The sequence below is a fragment of the Pristis pectinata genome, chromosome 13, assembly GCF_009764475.1.
Source record: "Pristis pectinata isolate sPriPec2 chromosome 13, sPriPec2.1.pri, whole genome shotgun sequence".
NCBI lineage: Eukaryota > Metazoa > Chordata > Chondrichthyes > Rhinopristiformes > Pristidae > Pristis > Pristis pectinata.
Window position 1 is genome coordinate 32,207,962 of NC_067417.1, and position 25,528 is coordinate 32,233,489.

Consider the following 25,528-nt stretch of genomic DNA (forward strand, 5'->3'; position numbering starts at 1 on the left):
GTTGTGAAGACCTTGTAGTCCCAGGAAAAGCCAAAGATAGTTACTCCCAGGATAACTTGGACTGATTTTCCCTGTAATGCTCTTAAAGAAACGTTCCATAGGAAATGGTGTCATCCTGTATACAACTGACAAGGAAATTGCTACAAGTCCGCAAGGGTGAATCAAGTTTCTGAAATGGTGTGATTTGACCCAGAAAAGGTCCCAATCATATTGCACTCCAGTGAAAAAAATCTATTTACAGATGTGTAACATTGAAAAGAAAATGAACTATGCATCTAGATTTCTAGGCCATGGTGAACCATCTCAGTTAAGCAAGTGTATTTCCAAGGTTTCAAATTACATCTTGACTGAAATAAGACAGAGGAATTAGAATATTTTGTTTTCAAATGAATAAAACCTTTTTCATGATCATTAAAATTCTTATCAACAAAACTAACTACTTGTTATAACTTCACCAATCCTTTCTCTTTAACCAAGTTAAACCAGTAGGAGATAGCTCTCCATTGCTACCAATATCCTTAAGAATGGCAAAGGATTAGATCTTCATCAGTTAATTACTGCTTCAATGAGTTCTCGCCTACTTTGTATTAACAAATCTGAATAAAGCAGAAGAATTTTCTAAAAATACAGGCAGTCCCCGTATTACGAAAGGGTTCATTTCCTGAGAACTGTCCATAAGCCGATTTCTCCATTAGTCAGGAAAATCTGTTTTTCAAAACTATCCACATCATATTGCTCTACATACACTTGCGATAATTCTTTCATTTCATTGAATAATCACCCTAACACTATCCATAATTATACTAATGGAATATGTACTGTATCCAGTCAAACATGAAACATTTTATTATTATTACTACTAACTTGAAAAATGGTTTAAAAATGTCAGGGAGAATTTGCGCAAAGTTGGATTTACATGAGGTCATTCGCAATCCAGGGGGCCCCTGGAGTAAATATGACACTTATTAAAAATAATTTCAAGAGCAACAAATAGAAACCAAGGAGAGGGTAGTCCAACAATAGTTCTTGCTAATGGAGACTGGGTGCCCCCTCAGAGGAAGATGCAAATAATTGAAAGGACAGTTATCACTAGACTACTTTTGAAAGTTTGTGAGCAGTCTCCTGAGCAGTACAGGAAGCAGACATTGTCCAGGGAAAAGATTATACAAGCACACAAAGACTAGAGTGTTTTTTCATTTTTATTTGTTAATGGAATGTGACCTTCACTATCTAGACATTTGTATATTGTCCATCAGTAATTGCCTTTGAGTTGACTGGCTTGCTAGGCCATTTCAGAAGGCAGTTAAGAATCAACCACGTTAGTAGGTCCAATTTATGAAATGGCCAGTCTTCCCTGGAAACACTAGTGAAGTGGATGAGGCCACGAGGCACTGATACTTGACTGTACATGAGGTGTTGGGTGTCATGCATGGTGGAACAGCATTACACATACAACCACATCAGCAAGGCTGGTGTGGGGAGTGGGATGGAGAGAGCCTAGAAGTTTGGGGAGTTAACTGAGGTGCAATGGGAACATCATCAGGTGAGAGCGGGGGTAATCACTCAGGATGAAAAGTTGAAGAAGGATACCATGAAGGACATTGATGTTTTAGACTCCCTATAGCTGCCCAGGTCATGCTCTAATATCAAAGCAGGCATGGTTAAATTTGATTCCAGTGTTTGAGGCCTGTGCTATTCACAGGCCTCAAGTACGTGGTAGATTTCTATGCAAATGATGTCAATCTAGTATTTCTAAGTAGTAAACATCAATGCGCATGACTAAATACCACTGTGCATCTGAATGTACAAAAGATCTGGATCAAAGATGTGAAATTGTACTTCACGTGCACAATATCCCTGATTGCATTTAGTGCTTTGGCTTTAATAAAATTCTTTCACATAGCACATAAAAAAGTTGCACCCTCAGGAGAATTTCTAGGCCCAAGGTCTTTCATAATTAATATTAGCAAATGCCAAAATTTAAAATTGGATTAATGGAAATTATTTTCATTAGAACTCATCAGAAATGCCTTTCACTCAAGAAATGCCAAGAATGACTGAGGTTTAAAAGTTGGCTTCCTTTACCCCTTAATTTCAGAGAAGGTCTTTTGCTTTTTCAGATGAGGAAGATAATAAAAAATCAGTTGGTGGCAAGACAGACCTAAAAGCTGAAAAAATGTGTACCTTCTCTTTCCTGTAATTTAATCAACACAAAAATTAAATGTGTAGCCCCAAGACTGAAATTTTTGCTGAATTGGCATGAAAGGTAAAAGTGGAAAGTGTCCTTAATTAGTTATATTTTGTTTTGCATACCTATGCCTGAACTATTTCATGGTAAGCAGTAAACTATAGAGATTTTATTATAAACTATGCACTTGTCTCCGATTACATACATAACCCAGACCAGTTCAGATTAAGGATACTAAATACCATTAATTTTGAAGAAGAATAGTAGAGGAGATTTACTGACCTTGATGGGTGGCCTATTTGAAAGAAGGAGCTTTTCATTTACAGCGTAACACAAGGTATCATCTTCCCATGTGTAAGAATGATTGCAGTATTAATACAATGTGTTGTTATTGGGTTTTAATTGAAATGCAAATTCTGAGAACGCTGTGACCCAATTTATTTGCTTTAAAAGGGCAGAATTCTCATTTTCCAGACATTTGAAATTTACTTCCAGATATTATCATCCAACATTCTTGGAATAAAAACAAGGAAAAAGAACTCTAAATGGTTACCTTTCTACTGGCATTTAGCAACATGCTTGATAAAGCTACATTTTATCTTACATCGCACATTTTCCCTAAGATAAATTTCATCTTTTAAACAGTGACTCTTTTGTTACTTTGCAAGAAAAAAATACTAGTACTTGAAAAGTTCTATATCGATCTCATTGCACATTTCTTAGGATTCAAAATGCAAGGTCTTCTTGGAAGGCACTCCTTCATATTTTGGTTAGACGACTCCAAATTCCATGACAAAACTAACTAGTAGTACCATAACTGATCAAGTCATGAAGAATGTATTTGCCAAACTAGGCTTCTGACAGATTGGTAGACAACTGCCACTTGGGAATAACATACTTGTCTTTACTAACTTACCCAATACCAAAGCATTTTGTGAAAATCAAGATAACTCAGTCTTCATAGATAACACTGGATAACAAAGTGTGCCATAATGGAATACACTAAAAGGCTAACCAACTTAAAATTGCGCATGCATGAGGTAAGGTGGGCCAATTGTAATAGAACTGTATTTACACAATCCATAACCTCATGATCTGCTATATCCCTCTGCCTTTTATCAATATCAATTCACATGACTAACCTATGACAATAAACTCGACTGTTATAGACTGACGTAGAGGAACAAAGCAGGAGAAGAAATGGGAAAAAATGAAAACTTCATGAAGTTACAACATAGGATTACGTGCATGCTGAATCACAATAAAAAAAATAATACTGGCACAGTTAAAGAATTTCTTCAATAATAAAGCCAGTCTAGGCTATATGCACTGCCATGCCAGTCACAAATAGGAGGACATCTCCACAATTAATGATTGTGGAGACAAGCACATATATGAAAATAATGTCCGAATTATCATTGTCACCTTCAGCTAAAAGTTCCAAGTAGATGATCTATTCAAGGCCCTGACTATTACTATCACAGTTCAGCCAATATCATTCATTCCACCTGCTATCAAGAGACAGGGAAGTGTACAAAAACCTCGGGCCTTTATAACATTTTGGTTGTAATGCTCAAGACTTGTGCTCCAGAAATAGCTGAGCCTCTACCCAAGTTGCTCCAGTACAGCTACACTGCGTGCATCTACCCAACAAAATAGAAAATTCCTCAGCAGTAACCTGAAGAGTAGGTGCCATTTGACTGGTTCCAATAGGTCAATTCAGTTCCAAACATTGTCTAGGTGTAGCATTAAGAACCCCTAGTGAAATTAGCTTAACTCTGGAACATTGCTGCAATATTTCCTCCACCAGTATCAGTTTCTTCATTTATGACCTTTCCTTTAATATGCATGTTGCCCTTTGTTCCACTTTAGATGGCAATTTTTCAACTAATCCTTACTTTTCTAACCAAAATTTAGTTGCTCATACTTACCTACACTGAAATAACTTACCAATGTGCCCATTCTACAAGTTTCAGCCCTTCTCAGCATTGACTAACCCTGCTAATATAATCTCATCTTCAAATTCAGAAATTATGTTTTTGATTCCAAAGTCTAAATTTTTTTATGTTGTCCCAGCAGTGATCATTGTGGGGCTTCCTTTTGCATCAATGTATCTTTATTCTAAACAAAAGCAAAACAGTGCAGATGCCAGAAATTTGAAAAATTAGGATATAAAGGAATTATTGAAAATGCATCAGCGGCATCTGTGCAGAGGCATATTTAGCATTTCGATTCAATGATCTATCACCAGGATGGGCCACTCTAATAGAAACAGACCAGTGCAACATATTTGAGCCCTAACTTTGTAACTTGATCTAACCAGGTCCCAGATCATGGGCCAGCATCTGAACCAACTGATGGCAGTTCCATTTATGTTCTCCACATATTCCATATCATAGGTTTCCGTCAAGATGCTCACCATTATATCCTGACTTGATTATAACATAAGCTCCCTCTGCCCAGCTCCCAACACCACCTGATCCCAATCCCTATTCCAAACACTTAGCAGCCAATCATGACTTCCCTTCGACACCACATCCCAGACTAAAGCTCCAACCTGACCCTCCCCATTTTCCTGATGAAGATGAATAAGAGGACCTTATATTGCCAAGGATAGGGTTGCTATGCAGTAGCAAGAGAAGGCATTGTTAGATATGCTCTGGCTGCATGAGGAAAGATAAGATAAATTACTTAAAGATGTCAGACTAATGTTAGGTCACCAGGTGAAGCTGGGGTTGAAAGATATGCATCTGAGGCAGTCATGGTGTGACATAGATTTCCGAATGGCTGTGAGATCCTCATGTGCAGTTGAAGATAAGGTGGAGTTAGTAGAGATGAAGAGTTTAAAGAGATGGTCACCAGTGTATAAAAGAAACTTGAGGTATCCTGAATTGGTGGGCAGATTTGGTAGAGGTTTGAGGCCTGATAAAATGTAATGTGCAATCAGATCATTCTAAATGCATGAATTATTGAAACATAACAGTACGAACGGGTATTTATAAAGTTCGTATTCCACTTCATCAAGAGCTCTTAAAGAAGGTTGAATTTGGAATACGTAAATCAATTTCCCTTTAAACACAACAGGGGTGTAAAATGAACAGATGGCTTATGGAACATAATGTCACAGAGCACAGATTAAACAGAGATGTGAACATGTGATAACTGTAACAATTGAATTTATGAAGTGTGAAAATATACTCCTTGGTATAGCTCAAGTGCTGGAATGTTGATCAAAGTGAAAATGTCCAGTGCATTAAACACACTGTGCCAAAAGGGGTGAAATAACTACTGGTACAAACATTTTATTATTAAATATCCTCCAACATACTGAACATACTGAAGCAATATTTATGAATGTAATGGCCAGCATCAAGTCAACTACATTTCATGAATTTTAGCACTGACAAAGATACTAACCAAAATGAGTAAGTTATAATTCAACACTTTTTTTTAAATTTATTAAGCAATATTGACAATGCATCACTTTACACTATTCTACCACAAACAAAATATGCTGAACTCCAAAATATATTATATTTTTGAGTGTCTATTGTTTCTGTCTAAGCTAACTGAAGGGCAAGATTTGACGTGTAAAGTTTTCTGCAATTCTTCAGTCCCATTTCTTTGTCATAGCTTTTCTATGCATTATCCAATATCTTCAAATAAAACTGAATATTAATCTGCATGTGCAGGACAATTCATCTGATGGATATGTTAATGACCCAATAGGAAATCCAGTCAAAATAATGCACAAGTAACTATGCCTCCAATGTATTATGACAAATGTTCAAATTACAGAACAGACAGTGTATTAGATAGCAGGCTCCCAATAACTTTCAACTTCTATGGGTTTAACTAGGAATAAAAATAGACGAGAATTTTTGAAAAGATGTGAAATGACATAAGGTGACATCAGCATAATTAAAAGATTGCAGCACTTAATGACAGGGCTATTAAAGCATTAATCTCATCCAACTAGATTACAAATGATGTGGTTTGGTGCTTTAACCCTAATTAAAAGTTTGGTTGAGACTCCCAAATTAGTACAATTAGAGAGAGATCATCAGGATTAGTAAATTTGCAGACAACATGAAAATTGGTAGAGTTTTGGATAGTGAGGAAGGTTGTCAAATGAAACAGCAGGATATAGATCAGTTGGAAATTTGGGTGAAGAAATGGCAGATGGAGTTTAATTTGGACAAGTGTGAGGTGTTGCATTTTGGGAGATCAAATGCAAGAGGAAAATATACAGTAAATGGCAGGACGGGAAGTCATGTTGCAGCTGTATAAAATTTTAGTTCGGCTACATTTGGAGTATTGTGTGCATTTCTGGCTCCCTCACTGTTAGAAGGATGTGGAGGTTTGGAGAGAGGGTGCAGAAGAGGTTCACCGGATTGGTGCCTGGATTGGAAAGTATTAACTGTAAGGAAAGAATGGACAAACTTGGATTGTTTTCTCTGGAGTGTCAGAAGCTGAGTGGTGTATAAAATCATGAGAGGCATAGATTGGGTAGATAGAGTCTTTCTCGCAGGGCAAACAGGTCAAATACTAGAGGGCATAGAGCTAAGGTGAGAGGGGGAAAGTTTAAGGGAGATTTGTGAGGCAAGTTTTCTTTTTACATAGAGTGGTAGGTGCCTGGAACACACTGCTAGGAGAGGTGGTGAAAGTAGATATGACAGCAATGCTTAAGAGGCATTTAGACAGAGACATGAACAGACAGGGATTAGGGGGATATGGACCACGAGCAGGCAGATGGGATAAGTTTAGATTGGCATCATGGTTATGGTGGGCCAAAGGACCTGTTCCTATGCTGTACTGTTCTATGTTATCAGTTTTGGCTAAATTTAATTTCTTTTAACAAGGTGAAGAGAAAAAAGCCTAGAAATTCCTTTAGCATGAAAAGCAAAAAACTAATTTGAAAAAAATCTTGAATGAAAACATGGAAATTCTCAGCTGACTGGGTAGCCTCTGTGGAAAGAGAGAAAGAGGGTCAACATTTTGGATAGATGATCTTTCATCAGACGCCTTTCTGCCATTAAAACTTATAACGTCAGCTTCAGTGCAGTTTTTCTATTGATCTATGGCAGGTTCTCAGAGCTGCTGACACTTAGGCTCACTGATGTGATCTCTGCAGCAAGCTCCTAAAGAGAAAAACTATAATTACACAAAACACTTTTTCAAATACGGGAGAGTGTTGCTACTGAATGATTTGGAAGGTAAAATGAAAGAGAGTGCTCCCGGGAGAATCAGAGGGACTTGACACATTGGTGCCCTGCAGAAAGAATGTTCTTTATGACCGGGTGACCTTCCAGGGCTACATCCAAGCACTCCTGACAGGAGGTCATCAGGGAGGTCTTTGTAACAACATGAGTGTGGTCTATGGATGTCTACACTTTGGGGAAGCCTGCAAGGCACCCAAATCCCCTTGTTCCTACAGACTGAAGAAAAAGTCTTCCTTCCTTGAATATGAAGCTCTCTAATGCTGCAGTAAGAAATAAACTGTGAGGTGTGGTGAAAATCAGAGGCAGCAACCTGAAATGATCCTGAGTCTATGAACCTGAGTGACATGGCCGTAATCTCCAGGCACCTGTGTGAGGATGGATTTGAGGTTGCACATTACAGTGAGGACAAGAATGCAATTTGAGTTTTGGTCCTTTAAACGACATGCTTTTCGGGAGAAACAGGGTTAGTAAAACCTGCTTGTTCTGTGATAAATAGCTAGTGTCATTTTTTGCTTCAGTGAATTTTATTATTTACACCAATAAATTTTGCTTGCTGCACAACTGTTGATACCACTTGAGGGGCTTGTTGGTGATGGGGGCATTCCAAAGAAAAGGTATTAGGGTTAAATGAAAATCTCACCATAAAGTCAGAAGCTGAATTTCCCAACAGGCACTAAGACACCCAGAAATGGGTACAATATTGCCCTCCAAATTCAGCTAGGTTTTAACCACACAGCACCTGTGTTTCTGAAATTGTGCAAAAGAATTTCTCGCCCAAAGCTTGTATTTACCCACCCAACTATTGTGGATCATTTCCATGGTTTGTAAACTAAGAAATGTGTTATAATTTGTGCAGTGCAAGTAATATTTTGATTTCTTTTTATTCCTGCTGGTCATTCCCATAACTATAGTAAGCTTGTCCAGTGCATTCCATAAACCCAGGTATGAAACTAAAATGGTTCTCCATAAATTGTAAGCCAAGAATGATCTCTCCATTTCAACAATGCAGCCCATCATATAAATTCTAGAAACTCACTGAGTTATACCGGAAGTAAAGCTTTTCAAAGTATAGCCAACTTATATTCACTAACAGTTTAAACACACCATTTATTTCCACTTCCAAAAGGCATTCCTGCAAAAATAAAATAGAGCTTGGCCAAATCTGTGACAAGAAAACAATGCACAAACATTGCATAATGCATAATAAAATAGTAGTAGCTAGGAAATTACTGTTATAATCTGCAAATTGTTTTCCAGTCATCAATCTGACCAAACAATATTTTATTTTTGCTAGAATGCCTTTTGAAAATAGAACAGAAATAGGAACGATGCAATCAAGCTGACTGTATGTGTAAGTTCATTATACTTTGGCAGACTTTTCTGCTAACATGCAAGCCCAACTAGTATTTCACTTCTGTCAATGTGGGTAATAGTGTAAGCAAAGTGATTGTACTCCCAAATTTCCCACCCTGCCTAAAGCTTTTTCTAATTTATAATAATTAGACTTGTATTGTTTTGATGTTGAATGCACAAGAATCATTGTTCAGCAATATAAGTCAATAAAGTCAAATATTTACTATACACAACCAGCAGGATAGCTGTAGAATCCAACAGTGGAATAATTCAGATAGTCTTACAGAAAAGAAAAATATTGGATGATGCTTACTGTACTCAGGGATCAATACTTTTATGAGGATGTGTTGAACATAATTCCCTGCTTTACTTTAATGGTAATTAAAATTAACATAGCTGAAGGAATTCCTACATCATCAAATCAGAACATTGAAAATATTCCCCAAATTATTTCTTTCATAAAGCTATATCCTGTTGCAGTAAAAATCAGGACATCTGTGAAATCGTTCTGCCATGGAATGCTAGAATATGGCTTCACATCTGCAATGTACAACAAAGTGAATTTTTGTGTCTCCCCAGCAGAGTAAAATAACCCCAACAGTGAAGGGTGAAATAATAGAAAGCTTAACATTGGAAGTTCTTATATATTTGGGGCCTGCAGTAGTCTCTCAATTTGCATTCCCATTTGGGGTATGTTGCAGTTTGTGCAGACTTAACAGTAAAAAGTTAAAAGGGAAAGAAAGGGACCACCTTATCTAAAATGGAACAATTTCAAGGTAAATGAAGATTACTTTCCTGTTACAGTGCAAAATCAAGCAAACCCAAAAAACTCTCATTAAGCTTCGTCATAAATCCAACATCCTTTTCTAGCAGTAAGCAGTATCTTATTGTAAAGTAGCCATTTAAGAATTATAGTCATAATATAAAAATATCTGAATCATTGGGCAAGTGTTGGGAATTACAAAATATTCTGATAATCCAGGCATATATGACAAAATTAATCATTTATAATTTAATAAAGATATTTTACCTATGTGACATAATATATAATGTACTCTGATTTTAAAGGCTGAAATGATCCTCAACCTTTTTAAAGATGCATCTTGGGAAGGGAAGAAAGTTAAACTGAAAAATAAATAAAATTCACATTCGTAATTTTATTTTAAATGATAGTGAAAGGAACTATTGATTGTTAAAGGTCCAGAAATTAAATATTCTGGACACTAGGCAAAAATCACTGAAGGAGCAACAAAATTCAGTTGTAACTGAAGGAAGGAACGGCTCAGCAAGCTTGGAAATCCATATAACAGGAATTAAATGCCATAATCAAATTGTTTGTGCAGCCATTTAGCATCTCATTTCCTAGCACTGCAAGCTGAGTGACCACTTGAGACGGAATCACTTTCCAATGTTGCAAGTAAAAATCACAGCCATAACTAAGGATTAAGAGCATATTGATAGCTCCTGACAACCTGCTTCCTGAAAAATGTTAGTTGGTCAAGTAGTTTCAATCATTAAAATATATGAGTGTTATTCAATTTAATCTGGTGCCTTTCATGCATTCATTTAGTAAAGTCACAACATTACAAAATTACTGGCTAATTAATGCATTCTGTTGCAGATGCATGTTATAACTAGATTTCATTTTAAATAAAACAAGTGGAGATAATGCACAAGTACGCATGTATTACAGCAGAAGTGCTCATGAAATACAAACACAATATGACTACAAAAATAACCATAAAAAGCAGGATAAATTAACATACTACCATTTAATACAACAAGATATTACTACAAGAAAATGACAGTTCCTGTACTGCATGTAGAACAGCATTTCAACTTTCCCATCATTTTACTCATGTTGAATGATATGAAAATTAGTCAGTGCTGGCTTGACTAAGGTGGCCAATAACTACAAACTGCCAGGAGTAAATGCACCATGTATCCATTACTAAATTCATTTTTATTCTGTGTGTCAGTACTTGGATATTGACCTGCATCTAGTTTTATCACTGACTACACACACAAATCAGCCAGGTGCAGCAAAGTTCATCCACGAACATGGTCAGATGCAAAAGAACCAAAAAGAACCAATAATGACATTACCATTCATTTCTTCAAATTCTTTGTTTTGATATCTGTTGCATAAGCAGTTGTCAATGATGGAGATTTTATAAAGGTCTTTAGAACAATCATTTAAAATACTAATCACCCAGTTCCACATTATATCCTCAAATGCATGTCAAATTTGATGTTAAATAAAGCTAATTTTTCCTTAGTTATTCCATTCTCCAGGTGCAGTAGTGTACATTGTGTTTTGTGAAACCAGAAAGAATAATCTTGCAACTAAATTATGGATTTACACATAAAGCAGGAGCCTTCTTACAGCAACTTGACGTGTACCCATTTTAGTAGCACCTGTTGAGGAAAACCTTTATTAAAAGCAATGCATTCATGTAAAAAGATCTGGCTGAATTAATTTTGATTGCTCCACAAAACTCCTGCTCTGCATTACAAATGAGGGTCTCTGATGTGGCCTGAAACTACCAGGGGAAAAGCTGGTCTGAATGAAGATTTGATTCTACGGCAGTAACATAATCTCTGCACTGACATTAAAACACAGCACTGGTCGCACTGGTCTAGATCTCCCTGCTGAACAGATTGCATTGGTTTAAATTACCAGGTGTTTTTTTCTTTCCATGAGCGACAGAAAAATTATCTTGGTTAAAAATCTCTAATAAAATAAAGAAGAGTCTTGTTTAAAAAAAGGAACATGATATTTTACATTTGAAAAGGATGGATGGATTGTATTTTCTTTGTCTACTTTTTCTCTATTGGTTATAAGTTACAGAATGTGATGAAAGGTAAACATTATGAGATGTCAACAAATGCAATACAAAAGATAAGTGGAATTTTGGTATAAACAACTTACAACTTTATCAATACTTGTGTAAAAACATCAACTCAATGGACTGAATATCAGTAAGAATTATTTTGTTCAACCCAGAAAAGTGTGAAGTGATACACTTTGGAAGATTGAACTTGAAGGCAGAATACAAAGTTAATGGCAGGACTCTTAGCAATGTGGAGGAACAGAGGGATCTTGGGGTCCACATCTATAGATCCCTCAAGGTTGCCGCGCAGGTTGATAGGGTTGTCAAGAAGGTGTATGGTATGTTGGCCTTCATTAGTCGGGGTATTGAGTTCAAGAGCCGCAAGGTAATGTTGCAGCTCTATAAAACTCTGGTTAGACCACACTTGGAGTATTGTGTTCAGTTCTGGTCACCTCATTATAGGAAGGATGTGGAAGCTTTTGAGAGGGTGCAGAGGAGATTTACCGGGATGTTGCCTGGATTGGAGAGCATGTCATATGAGGACAGGTTGAGCAAGCTCAGGCTTTTCTCTTTGGATGAGGAAGGATGAGCGGTGACTTGATAGAGGTGTACAAAATGAAAAGAGGCACGGATTGCATGAACAGTTAGAGACTTTTTCCCAGGGTGAAAATGGCTCACACGAGGGGGCATAATTTTAAGGTGATTGGAGGAAGGTATAGGGGGATGTCAGAGGCAAGTTTTTTTTTTACACACATTGAGTGGTGGGTACATGGAACACACTGCTGGCAGTGGTGGTGGAGGCAGATACATTAGGGACATTTAAGAGACTCTTAGATAGCCACATGAATGATAGAAAAATGGAGGGCTATGTGGGAGGGAAAGGTCCGATAGATTTTTAAACATTTTTATTTAATTTAAATTTTTTTTTAAATTTTACTTACAGCGTGGTAACAGGCCCTTCCGGCCCAAAGAGTCTGCGCCGCCCATTTTAAACCCAAATTAACCTACCCGTACGTCTTTGCAATGTGGGAGGAAACTGGAGCACTCGGAGGAAACCCACGCAGACACAGGAGAACATACAAACTCCTTACAGACAGCAACGGGAATCGAACCCCGATCGCTGGCGCTGTAATAGCGTTGCGCTAACCGCTATGCTACCGTGATCTTAGAGCTAGATAAAATGTTGGCACAATATCGTGGGCTGAAGGGCCTATAAGGTGATCTAGTGTTCTATGTTATGCTTTACTTTTTTTTAATCATTAATTCTAATGCTTAGTTACTTCCCAAAAAAGCTTCAAACAACAATAATTCTTCATAAGGCTTCAAAACCCTAATACATGAAATTTAGGCAATTATATCAAAACACATGAATTCTATTTTTCAAACATTCCTGATGATATCAATACATTTTATTAACTACTTTATATTATAATTCTCTTCTATTAGAATATAAGCTACAATTTATAATTGTAAGTTACTTGACTAATGGATGTACCTAAGTTAGCAAGAGAAACTGAATAACTATGATAAAATGAATATACATTCAACTTGGAAAGTCCGAATTTTAACTTCTGAGCCAAGGCCATTGTTATTTGTGAGTTTCACCTTGCAGGAGTCGGGAACTGGAGCTAGATTTGGAGCGGGAGATTTGAAAAGAGGTGAGTCTCTGTGCTTGGGAGTTTCACCTTGCGGGAGTCTAAATGAGGCACATTTGCAAGTTGTTAATAGCTGATTGGCTCATTGGCTAGTTAACAGCAGCCAATAAAAAGAAGTAAGGGTCAAGCGGAGCAGCCATTCTGTGAGTGGGCCAGTGTGGGGAGTTGAGGCTTTGGCAAGAAGAGGCGGAGGTTAAGGAGTTGGCGACTTAGCGAGAGGTTTGACAAGAAGTGAGTCTCCTTGCTTGCTTGTTTCACTTGCAGGAAATTAAGAGGCAAGTCAGCTAATTGTTAGTTAATAGGTAATTAGCTAATTATCAGCAGCTAATAAAAAAGTGAGGGTCCAGTGGAGTGGCCATTTTGGAGCAACCGTTTTGGGGGTGAACACCAGGCTTCAGTGAGGAGGGCGAGCCACACTAAAGTAAGGTGAGGGTAGGTTCTTATTCATTTTTTCTGTCGTTTTATTTTCCCTCAAAGCTTTTTAGTCATGGCAGGTGAGCTCACACCTGTGTCATGCTCCTCCTGCACAATGTGGGAACTCAGGGAGGCTGCTAGTGTCCCTGATGACTACGTGTGCAGGAAATGTGTCCAGCTGCAGCTCCTGACAGACTACATGACAGCACTGGAGCTGCGCAAGGATATCCACGACGCTAACCTTGGAGCATCCACGATGCTGAGAATGTTGCGGATAGCACGTTTAGTGAGTTGGTCACACTGCAGTTTAAAGGCATAGGGAGTGGGTGACCAACAGGCAGAGCAGTAGCAGGAAGGTAGTGCAGGAGTCCCCTGTGGTCATCTCCCTCCAAAACAGATGTGCTGCTTTGGATACTGTTGGGGGAGATGGCTCATCGGGGAAGACAGCTGTAGCCAGGATCATGGCACCATGAGTGGCTCTGCTACACAGGAGGGCAAGAAAAAGAGTGGCAGAGCTATAGTGGGAGGGGAACTCTGTGGTAAGGGGAATAGACAGGAGTTTCTGTGGCCGCAAAAGGGATTCCCGTTTGGTGTGTTGCCTCCCAGATGCAAGGGTCAGGGATGTCTCAGAGCGGCTGCAGGGCATTCTGGAAGGGGAGGGTGAACAGCCCGTTGTCATGGTGCATGTAGGTACCAACGATATAGCAAAAAAGTGGGATGAAACAAGCTGAATTTGGGGAGCTAAGAGAAATTAAAAAGTAGGACTTCAAAGGTAGTAATCTCAGGATTACTGCCTGTGCCATGTGCTAGTCAGAACAGGAATAGCAGCATAGTTAGGATGAATATGTGGCTTCAGCAGTGGTGCAGGAGGGAGGAGTTTAGATTCCTGGGGCACTGGAACCAGTTCTGGGGGAGGTGGGACTAGTACAAACCGGATGGCCCACACCTGGGCAGGAGTGGGATTAATGTCCCAGGGGGACTGTTTGCTATTGCTGATGGGGAGGATTTAAACTAATATGGCAGGGGGCTCAGAATCCATGAAGACAGACATGGGGGAAGCAATGCAGAGACCAGAGCAAAAGTTAGAAAAGAGAAAAGTAAGAGTGGAGTACAGGAAGGTCAAACGCAAAGGACACAAACGTTACTAGATTCTAAAAGGACAATGAGTGTAAGGGCACTTTATCTTAATGCTGGTAGTATTTGAAACCAGGTCAGTGAACTTGTGGCACAAATCACTAGAAAGGGGTATGATTTAGTGGCCATTACAGAAACGTGGTTGCAGGGTGGAGATGAGTGGGAATTAAATATCCTGATAATATTCAGGTAATACGGAAGGATCAGCAGGAAGGTAAGGGAGCTCGGATAGCGCTCTTGATTAAGAATGAGATCAGGCGATAGTGAGAGACAATATAAGATCTAAGGAACAGAACGTTGAGTCCATCTGGGTAGAGATTAAGAATAGTAAAGGGAAAAAAAACACTGGTGGGAGTTGTCTATAGGCCACCGAATAATAACACAGTGGCACAGGCAATAAACCAAGAAATGATGCATGTAAGAATGGAATGGCAGTTGTCATGGGGGACTAACTTCCACATAGATTGCGCGGATCAAGTTGGTCGCGGCAGTCTTGAGGAGGACTTCATAGAATGCGTCCGTGATAGCTTTCTTGATCAGCATGTTAGTGAACCTACAAGGGAAGATGCTATCTTAGATCTGGTTCTGCACAATGAGACAGGTAAAATTAACGATCTTGCAGTTAGGGATCCTCTTGGAAAAAGTGATCATTGTATATTTGAATTTCTCATACAAATGGAAGGTGCAATAGTTCGATCTAAAATCAGTATTATGCCTAAACAAGGGAGACTACAATGGGATGAGGGAGGAGTTAGCTAGCATAGACTCGAAACACAGGCAAGTAACTAAAGGCCAGTTAGCTTAATGTCTCTGGTCGGGAAAATACTTGAAGCTATCATTAAGGAAGAAATAGCGAGACATCTGGATAGAAGTGGTTCCATCAGGCAGACACTGCATGGATTCAGGAAGGGCAGGTCCTGTTTGACAAACTTATTGGAGTTCTTTGAGGATATAATGAGCACATTGGACAGAGGGGAACAGGTGGATGTTGTATACTTGGATTTCCAGAAGGCGTTCGATAAGGTGCTGAGCAGGGTGCCACAGGGGTTGGTGCTGGGCCTGCAACCATTCACTATATTCATAACGATTTGGAAGACGGGACTGAGTGTAGTGTATCTAAGTTTGTTGATGACACTAAATTGAGTGGAAAAGCAAATTGCACAGAGGATGCGGAGAGTCTGCAGAGAGATGTAGATAGGTTAAGTGAGTGGGTAAGCGTCCGGCAGACGGAGTACAATGTTGGTAAATGCGAGATCATCCACTTTGAAAGGGAAAATAGAAGATCAGATTATTTAAGTGGTGAAAGATTGCAGCATGCTGTTGTGCAGAGGGACTTGGGAGTGCTTGTGCATGAATCACAAAAGGTTGGTTTGCAGGTGCAACAGGTTATCAAGAAGGCAAATGGAATGTTACCCTTCATTGCTGGAGGGATTGAATTTAAGAGCAGGGAGGTTATGCTGCAACTGTACAGGGTACTGGTGAGGTCGCACCTGGAGTACTGTGCAGTTCTGGCCTCCTTACTTGAGGAAGAATATACTGGGTTTGGAGGTGGTTCACCAGGTTGATTCTGGAGATGAGGGGGTTAGCCTATGAGGAAAGATTGAGTTGCCTGGGACTATACTCACTGGAATTCAGAAGAATGAGAGGGGATCTTATCGAAACATATAAAATTATGAAAGGAATAGACAAGATAGAGGCAGGAAGGTTGTTTCCACTGGTAGGTGAGACTAAAACTAGGGGACATAGCCTCAAAATTTGGGGGAATAGATTTAGGACAGATGAGGAGAAATTGCTTTTCCCAGAGAGTAGTGAATCTGTGGAATTCTCTGCCCAGGGAAGCAGTAGAGGCTTAGACAGTTAGATTTTTGCATAGTAGGGGAATTAAGGGTTATGGGGAAAAGGCAGGTAGGTGGATCTGAGTCCACGGCCAGATCAGCCATGATCTTATTGAGTGGCGAAGCAGGTTTGATGGGCCAGATGGCCTACTCCTATCTCCTGTGTTCTTATTTATGTAAAGAAATTAACTTGGGCAAAACAAGCTTTGAACACAAGTTAAATTCTCATGCAGAAAATGGCCAATATAGGGCACTGAAATAGTTTGGGTATGAGTTTCAGACCATGGAAAGTGGCAATGACAAACCTGAGCTTTGCTGCTGACATTTTTCTAGGGAATAAGCTCTCTCCTGCTTGACCTCTGAGTACGTTAATTTTAAATGACAAGAGAAAGAAGAATTCTCCATCATCTCTGTGCTAAAATTAAAAAGACTTCCAAGAACGTTTATGCTGATGGAGTTTCTCCAGTGAGTCGAGAAATGTTTGATTCAATCTGCGGTCTGTGCTGAGCTAACTGATCTCGGCTATGCTTGCAATGTGTTTCAAGATCCCTGACTGGGGGGGGGGGGGGGGGGAGGGGTAGTGAAATATTGGCAAGTTTCCACACCTGTGGTTCTACTTCTGGAGGTGCATGTGGATGAGAAAAGAGAATGCTCGACTGTATTGTCAATCAAGATCTGTGTATGTGCAAATATTTACAAGCAAACATAATGCATATATAGTCACTGAGACAATGTCCTACATGGCCACCCATGCAGTTGTATAATTCCATGGACCCAAAATTAGGAAAAGTGCAGAGGAGGAAAATTAATGGAGGAATTACAAACTTAGTGGTAGATCTTTTAAAATCAACTTAGCATGTGCTGGAGTGGCTGGAAGTCAATTTGGTGAAATATTACCTGTTTAGAGGTTTCATGTTACTCTCCTGACTTGGATTTGGGTCTCCTGGCACATAAATTACAATGCAATTTTCAACTATGCACTGTTGGAATCTCTTGCCATCACTACAAACTATACAGTTTAACTGACTCTCTAAGGACCAGCGAAGAGGTGACATGTGATGACAAGTGAAAGGATGCATTTAAAACAGTCTTTCCTATTCAATACTTATTTCATCCATGTTTGAGTATGGGTATCTCATTAAAGCGTTCACAAGTGCTGCCAGTCTATCATTCACGATAAAATCTGAAACCAAGCTTCCCATCTGTTTCAAACTTTTAAGGAACATATTACACCAAGGCCCACAGAAGTATTTTCTTTCTTTGAGTCCTTTGCAAGATGATCCCCATATCCCCACTTCGAAGCTTTTAACTTTTATTTTTTTAAAAAAAACAGAATAAAGCAGAAATTACCCATGTTCAATACAATAAACAACGTGACAAAGTTTTTACTTTTACCCAACTTTCAAATCAGACAAAGCTTTTTCTTATACCTCATATAGCAAGTTCTTGTCACAATACTTACAAACATACAAATCAGGAACAGGAGGAGGCCACTCAGCCCCTTGAGCCTGTCCTGTCATTCATGTGATTACTATTTCAATTTAGCATTCCTGTCTAAGTACAGTAAATTTTTACTCCCCTCCTTATCAAGCGATTACCTATATCTGCCTTAAGAATACTCAAAAACTGCTTCCACCACTACTTGAGGCAGAAAGTTCTGAAAAGTCATGACTTGGCAAGGAGATTCGCTGGAGCTACTTGGGCGGTGGGGTTTAAAACTTGTCTGGCAGGGGTGGGGCCAGTGTGGCTCCTCCCCCATGCATTCATTTGGTCATGAGTAATGATGAAGGGTTAATAAGAGATCTTGTGGTTTCAAGATCCCCTAGGAAGTAGTGACCACAATATGATAGAAACACCACAGGACCAAAACCACTGCCTTCAGCCTAAATAAGGTCAATCATAATGGTACGAAAGTGGTGTTGACTATGATGGACTGGGAAAATAAGCTATGAGACAGATCAGTAATTGAACAATGGCAGATATTCAAACAGTTGGTCCATAACACTCAGCAGGAATTTATCTCAATTAGAAAGAGGGACATCATGAGAAAGAGGGACAAACTGTGGTTAACAAAGGAGTCAAGGATAATGTTAAATTGAAAAGTAGGGCATACAAAGTGGCAAGGGCAAATGGCAGCCTAGAGGATTAGGAAGTTTTTAAGGTTATCAGTGAAAGGCTAAAAAGCTCATAAGGGAGAAATAGGAAGAAAATGGCTAAGACCTCTGGAGAATAAGGCTGGTGAATTAATAACAGGAAACAAAGAAATGGCAGATTTGTTAAATCATTTTTTTTTACATCTGCCTTTATTGTGGAGAACACTGCAAATATTCCTAAAATAACAGATGGACTAATTTCAAATAAAAGGGAAGGACTTGTAAAAACCCCAAACACGAGGGATAAAGTATTAGAGAAACTCATGGGGCTAAAGACAGACAAATTACCAGGACTGGTAATCTGTATCCAAGGGTTTCCAAAGGAAGTGGCTGCAGAGATAATGGATCCATTGGTTGAAAATTTTCAAGCTTGCTAAATTCCAGGGGTGTAGAAGATTGGAAAACAACTAATGTGACTTGCTTGTTCAAAAAGAAAGGAAGACAAGGTGAGAAACCAGAGGCGTGTTAGTTTAACATCTATTGTTGGCAGGATGCTACAGTCAATAATGAAAGAGAAAATAACTAATCTTTTAGGAAAGCTGAATATAATCACACCTAGCCAACATGGTTTTATGGAAGGTAAGAGAACTAAAAGGCAGATTATCTAAATGGAGAGAGACTACAAATGAATGAAGCTCAGAGAGATCTAGGTGTTCAAGTGCATGAATCACAAAGTCAGCAGGTATGTCCAATAGTAGTTATTGCAAGGGGGTTAGAATATAAGAATAGGGAAATTTTGTTACAATTGTACAGAATGTCGATGAGGCTACACCTGGAATGCTGTCCAGTTTTGGTCCCCATACCTAAAAATGGACATAGTAGCATTGGAGCAGTCCAAAGGAAATTCACCAGGCTAATTTCTGGGATAAGAGGATTGTCTTGTCAAGAGTGGTTGAACAGTTTAGGAATGTATTCATTGGGACTTAGAAGAATGAAGGTGACCCTATTCAAACATATAAGATCTAAAGGGGGCTTGACAGGGCAGACGTTGAGATGTTGGAGGGTCACAAACGAAGGGACATGGCTACAAAATAAGAGGCCAGTCATTTAAAACTGACATGTGTAGAAATGTCTTCTCTGAGGGGAGTGAATCTCTGGAATTCTCTGCCCCCAAGGGTGGTGGAGGCCAGATCATTAGATCTATTTAAGGTGGACATAGATAAATATTTGAAAGATTGAAGGATTGATGGTTATAGGCAAGTGGCCAGAGGAGGAGTTGTGGTCAGCATAGATCAGCCATGATCATGAATGGTGGGGCAGACTTGAGGGTCCTGGTGACCTACTCCTGCTTTCTCCTGTTTTTGTGTTCAGAGAAGAGGAGGGGTGAAGAAAACAAAGGATACATCTGTGTTAGAGTGACCTTCCTGTCCAAGAGAAGGTAATGAAAGCTTTCTCATTACAATTAATATGTCAATATCAGTTTTGATGAGAGATCGTCAACATGAAACGTTAACTCTTTTTCTCTCTCCACAAATGCTGCCTGACATGAGTATCTTCAGCATTTTCTGTTATCATCTTCCAAATAAGGTAGTTCAGGGGATATTACAAACCACGAGGAAAATGTTGAAAGCTTTGAATCTCAAGGACAGATTAAGGATGTGAGATTAATGAAACATGCCAATGATAAAAGTGGGAAACACTTGGTAAGTGAGGCCACATATGTGGAAGGAGAAACAGAGTTAACTTTTCAGGTCAAAGGTCCCCCTGCAGTTTTCAGATTTCCAGCATCTACAGTTTTTTGATCTTCACTGGTAAATTTGAATGAATATATTTGAAGAAAGGAACATTTCCAACATTAGTAACATTCTGCAACATGAATTTGAGTGGAAAGTTCAACAATTTTGTTGCATGGCTTTATAAAATCATGTCTAGGGATGGAAATAGACATGAAGGCAAATAGAAAACTGGATTTTATATAATCTGTGCTGTGTGTGTGTGTGTATATGTATATATATATATATATTATAGATAGATAAATTTACAAATGTAATGAAAAGATCACAGGCATGTATCTCTAGGCACTCCAATACAGGAAGCCGCCCTGAAAATCCATCAAAGTACTGGAATGTGCACAGCAGGAATACCTATAAATACAATTCCACTGTAAGCAGAGTCAAAGTCAGGCATCCTTTGGAAGGCTGGGAATAAGGTTGTCTTCAACTTTTAAAGAAGAGGTTAAAAGATAGTTCAACATTAGCAACACTAATCCAACTTTAAAACTACTAGTTTGACTGAAATCAACTAATAAAGTCTGAACTTAAAGAGAACCTGGAATCTTACTTGTCTCATTTTGTCACCTTGTATGTAATTTTGCCAGTCCCTTGATGAATCATCAGATTGTTCAATAAATAAAGCAGATATATTTCCCAATGTAAAATATGAAGCATAATCTGGTTTATTTTTTTTAGAGTGGAGACACAAGAGACTGCAGATGCTGAAATCTGGAGCAACAAACAATCTGCTAGAGGAACTCAGCGGGTCAAGCAGCATTTGTGGGAGGAAAGAAATTGGAAACCACAGATGGGTAGCAGTGAGGGAGGGCCTACAACACTTCCCTCATGGAATGTCCACTTATCTGTTACCAATGTGACTAACATCCAAGTTGTGTTCAATCCTGGTTTACTTAGGACCATGAGGAAGTCACTTCCTTTGCTATTTTTAAATTATGTTTGATACTCTTTGTTTTTACCATTTTTTCATTCTCACCTTTAGCTCTGTCACTCTCTCCATGAGGACAATATTAACGTGATCCCTGTACTCAGGCAATGGAAGACTGAACAAATCTATCCAATGAAAATGGCTGGAGCCCCAGACCAATTTGGTGGTCATTGCATTATTGTTATTTCATTGGCAAGCTGCCAAATCATTGAATTATTTTACAATGACTGTTCTGGAAGTTTTAGCAAGGTTTGCAAAACAATAAGCACTGCACTACAGGGTTCTGAGGCTTTATCAGATTTATCTAGAAGGCATTTACATCAGGAATTTAAATTTTGCATGTACTTCATGGAGCTAATGTTCCTCAAAATAAGTGGGGTGGGTGAGGAGGAGTTAATCCTGGGGCAGGGGTACAGAAGGCTGAACAAGTTTTCCAGGGGCAGAAGAGCAATTATTGCTGAGAAACATACCTGCCCCATTTTTGGAGCAGCCTCCATTGGTCTCGTTAAGGATAACTGGTTTAAGCACTTTTTGAGCAGAACAATTTGGCACAGCAGGCACAGTATGTGGTCTGCTGGTACCTGAAAGCTAATCAGGGTCCAAATTATACTATAAAAGCACTGATTTGCATTATATAATTAGACTCTTAACTGTTTTCCTGAGGGAACTTTGAAAGCATAGCTGAAGCCCAGTCAAAATAGCAGCAGATAGAACAACAGTAATAAGATATGTGTTTATCTTTGAAAATGCAACTGCAATGTATTCATAGCAAAAACAGCTTTTAAAATCAGTACCCATACATCTCTGCTGCTCTCCAACTTTTCTCTCTGGATGTTGAGACTAATTGTGTTAGGAATTATAATTTTGAAGGACAATGATTTGGGGAAAAAAAATAGGATTGCAGTTTGCTGCATCCTGCCATTGAAAGAATGAGTATTTGCAGTAAAGAGTTTGCATTTGAAGAGTCACTTTGAGTTAAACAACTGAATTAAAGTTATAACCTCATGGTTTAATAAGGATTCTTTTTTATAACAACTTGAATTTCTATAGTGTCCCTAAAGAGTACACATTCAATTATGCTTATTTTAAAAATTCAGTGTTTCTCCATCTTTTGTGAATTTTCTCTCACCCTGTCTTATTTCTGTTCATTTAATGCCTCTCATTCATCTTCTTGGTGTTTAATTAGTTTCTCTTTTCAACTTTATTTCTCTCCCATTCCACTTATATCTCCCTTACTGTCACCAATTCAACACATTTACACAAGTCTCAAGAATTATATGTAAGTCGAGTTACACAAATTATCTAGCAATAATAAACAATTAGATCAAGAGCTACAGAGTAACTCTTGGAAATATCAAAACATTCTCCTCTAATGCTTCTGCTGGTTCTCCTAACTTGTACCATGCAATGATTGAAACATTTATTTCAACACACAATAGCCTAGAAATTCCTTTCCTACTTTTTAATGGTGCTGAAGCATTGTCTACGTCACCCTCATGTCGATTTTAGAAGATCGATAAAGATTGCAATATTCTATCACAAGGTTCCTAAAATAGCATTGTTGGGTTTCCCTGTGTAAGCCACTCTGTCAGTCTCAGTGCATACTATTCATTTGATCTATCACAATATCTCAGAGCTGTGACCTTGGAAGGAACATAGCCACAATTCAAGCAGCACTCTTCCAACTGCTGCAGAGTGCTGTTGCTTCAATAATGGATGATGCAGTAATAAAGGATCCAGACAGACAAGTGGAGATGGTCACCCACAGGAGCCATGTTCTCTGTGCAAGGGGCCCACAGAGATCCTTCAGGAATATAACTAATCACTTCTGGCAGCAGGTGGCAAGAGAATTGTGTGGAAAGACTACAAATGCCTGTACTTTGAGAAACTTGCAGTTCCTGTCTGCCTGCATTTGTGGACTGAAGGAGAAGTGGATGAAAGCCTGTTTCTTTGAGAATAGAGGTCAAGTGACTTTCCCAATGCATCAAACTGTGAGATGTGGCAAAGATCAGAAGCATCAACTGAGAATGATCCTGAGGCTTAGATGGCAAAAGTATCATGATCTTGACCTCCACAGTCAAAACAGACCAGACACGTGTGAGGCTGCGACAGAGCTTGCAGGGGGTCAGTTTTGGCAAAGTCTAGGCTGCATGGACAGTATTTCTCAGAGAAATCTAGCTATAAGCAGGGGTCTCTGCATATTCTGGATGGATATAGTCCTGGGTATTGAGCATATCTAGGCCTTGTTCCACATGGATCTTGTGGCTGCTTGTGATGTCCCTTTCACCTATAGTTAATTACCATGCCAACAACCAACAGAAGGTATGGCTGCAGATGAACCCCTACTGGAAGTCAGTGTGGAGTGCAGAAGAATAATTTAAGAGGCTGAGTGTTAAATGTGTGCTCTGTGTAGAATAAGAAGTTGGGTACAGACCGTTGTGCAACAGGCTGGCAGAGAATGTAGTTTGGGTGTTGGTTCTTTAAATAGCCTTTCTTAAGGGCACTGGAGTTAGAGAAAGCTGACTGTTCTGTGACTAAACAAGAAGTGTACTTACTCAGAATAGTGCAGTCAAAAAATCATGCAGGAGGTGAATATTGCTGATGTACTGTTCTTCATGTCACTTGGGGGAGTTTTACACTGGAATGTTTTTGGTGCTAACAAAAATATTGCTAGTAAGTCGGGGCTGAATCTCCCACTGGACACCAAAAGGTACGGAAATGGGTGCAATTTGCTCCACTCAAGCTGAGTTTCAACCACACAGCACCAGTCTTTTTAACATTGTGAAAAGGGTTTTTTTAGACCTATTTCTATAAAACGTGTTATAATTCCTATTCTCCACATGCATTCCATCAGTAAAACGTTACTTACCATAATCAGTATTTGGCGTAACTTTGTTCAACTTCTTTCATTAGAAATTCCTAGGTCACATCTATATTGGGTACCACCCATATTGCCATTATGCTGTTGTTACATTCTGCTAGTATTGGCACTGTAATGTTTCAGTTTGGCTCCCTTATTCTTCTGTCTGCACAGCTTCAGACAACTCTTTTAAGCTTTAAGTTTTTCCAAATGTATATGAACTATAAATAATAAAGTTAAATTTAAGAAATATAAAGATATGGACATAATGTTTGACTTTAAATTGGGTATAGAATTGTATCCTTACCCAATTATCCCTTGATCCAAAACCCAGGTTACCTGAAGGCTATGTTTGATCTTCTCCGCTCAAATGCATTGTCAAAAAAAGGTTATTAGTATGTTATAGAAATATACTTTCATTTTTCAAATTGTTATCCATCACAGTAGTTCCACACATATACCGACAGACTTCTGGTAGCTGTGTAATACTTGCTCAAACATATCCATCCACATACAAACATGCATGTGAATCAACAATAATAGCTTGCATTTATATAGCACCTTTAACATAGCAAAATGTAATAATACATTTCACAGCAGCATCAGCAAATGAAATTTCACACCAAGCCACTGGAGATTCTGGGCTAGCTGTTCAAATTGTTTGGTTAAAAAGGTTGGTATGAAGGTCAGAAAGAAGAGAAAGAAGTGAAAAGGTTTAGTGGTGAGAGAATTCCAGAATTTTAGGTCTCAGCAGCTGAAAGCATGATGGAAACCAACAGTGCAATAACTAAATTCAAGGATGATCAAGTGACCAGAACTGGAGGAACCCTGATATCTTGGAGGGATGCAAGGCAAGATGTGATCATGCAGACAAAATGAATGAAAGAATATGGAAACAAGGAAGGAATCAGACACTATTTAGCCCTCAATTTTAAGCCAAACATCCTGTCTCTAATCCTATATCTCACTTAGATTTGACTTCATTATGTACATTTCAGTAATAACAATATTAAAATTCAGTTAACTGGGAGCCAATAAATATATATCAGGAGGTTTAGGAATACTGAATGAGTGGTGCATTATACATGTCAGGATTATGAATAAGAATAACAACGCCAATTTATTTCCAAAATGTTTCCTAACTTTACAGTTTATATATTACAACTATACTAGTCTCTGTGGCTATTTGACATTAGTGCAACCATTGTAGCTTGTAAAATTA